The sequence below is a fragment of the Camelina sativa genome, chromosome 5 (assembly GCF_000633955.1).
Source record: "Camelina sativa cultivar DH55 chromosome 5, Cs, whole genome shotgun sequence".
Classification (NCBI taxonomy): domain Eukaryota; kingdom Viridiplantae; phylum Streptophyta; class Magnoliopsida; order Brassicales; family Brassicaceae; genus Camelina; species Camelina sativa.
In genome coordinates, this window is record NC_025689.1 from 27,168,981 (window position 1) to 27,170,876 (window position 1,896).

Genomic DNA, 1,896 nt, shown 5'->3' on the forward strand with positions numbered 1-1,896 from the left:
TCCTGATCAAGTCTCGGTTGTTCTCCTGTCCTCGAACCGGGTTTTGGACGTGGTTTGCAGCTCCATGTCCGTCTGCAGGAAGGGGGTGTCGACCGATACCCTGTTGGTGTCGATCGACACCATCGGCCTGTTCGTCAACGACAACAGCTTGCTCGTTGCCAACAGCATCTTGCTCGTTGACAACAACAGCTTCAACAATCACAATGCTTTATGCATCATGCTTTTGGCCCTGCTCATTGCGCAAGTGGCCCTCTTGATCCCTCAAAGCACCATCCTCATCACGCATCATAATGATTTTTCTAGTGTTAGGCTTAGGAGCGCAAGTGGCTTTTCGGTTCTCACGCTCAAGTTTTCCCAACTCTTGGTTTGAAAGCTTCAAAATTGGACCAGTCTTATTGTTTCTAGTGTTAGGCTTAGGAGGCATGCACCTGAAACACACAAGAGAAAAGAAAACAAAAACGTGTAAGTTTCAAATAAAAAGAAAAATTTAGACAAAATCAAAAACTCAAATCTAATGGTAGATCAAAGAGTCCCCGGTAACGGCGCCAAAATTTGATATGCTCAAATTAAAACCCTAGAGCTACTCTCTCAAATTAAGAGACCACTACAGTATTTAGGGGTCGAATTCCACAAGGACTCTAGATTACGCAATAAATTGTAGAGTTTTATAATTATGATAAACAAGTTGATTTAAATTAAGAAAAGCACTGCAAAATATTAAATAAAAGTTGTAAATTCAGAAGATCAAAAAGCTAGGTCTAGGAAATTTTTCAGCAAATTACAAAATATTAAATCAATAATTAAATAGGATTCAAGCAATTAAAAATCAGATCTAGAACTCTAAACACTTTTGTAAAATAAATCAGTTCTCACTGCAAATATTATCTAAATTTAAAAGCTGAAAATCTAAATCTCTTTGTAAAATTCAAGGTTAAAAATCAGCTTTAAAAACAAGTTTAGTTTGTTCATAATAATTATTAAATCAAATCTCTTTGCAAAAAATAATTTTGCTCATCAAAAGGTTTTATCAGAAAAATCAAGGGAAATTACCTAGAATATTGCATAAAAGTAGGTTTATTACTAGACTAACACATTGAGATTTCTGTGTTACTAGAATAACACATAAAAGTTTGCAAATTACTTCTATATCTGAGTTGTGTGTTTTATTACGATTTATGTCATTCTCTTTTAAAACGAAGATCGTAAAAGGGGAAAATAAAAAGATCATAAACCTAAGTCGATCTCTTGAATCTTTGTGTTGTTTGTCTTACGATTGTTGGGTTGAGATCAGCTATTTTTAGATAGCTTGCGGCGTGAAAAGAATCTGTGTGGAGGACGTTTGGCTGGAGGACCACTGACGGCGAGTTGACGGCGAGGTGGTTTGAAGTAGAGGAGGAGGGAAATAAAGCGATTTGCTCAGAGGTAAATTTCTATATCGTGGTTTAGTCTCTATTGCTTACTGTTTTCTTATACCCGAGTATTACATAGTAGGCCTTGTATATTGTATGTTAGTTTTCTGTATGTTGTTGAGCTCTGTTTTTCGGAAGATATTTGTGTGACTTCATGTTGCTTCGTTGCTAATCTAAGCAACAAATGTTTTGTGATATTGAATTAATAACTAAACTAAAGCTTCTGTCGTAGATATGGGGTCAAGCAAGAGGTATCCAAGTAGGTTGTATGGGGTTGGTAATTTTCCACTGCCGATGAGAAGCATGCACCACGATTGTAGTTTGTCCAATCTTGGTGGTTTGAAAGGCTTTGTTGGTGATGAGGTGTATGACAAAATAAGAAAGAATTCGCAGCTGGGAGTTCTATTGGATCTAGCCGAATCTGACTACCTGTTTTGTGGGAAGACCATCCATTATCTATTGTCCAATCAATTGGCAATAAACATTC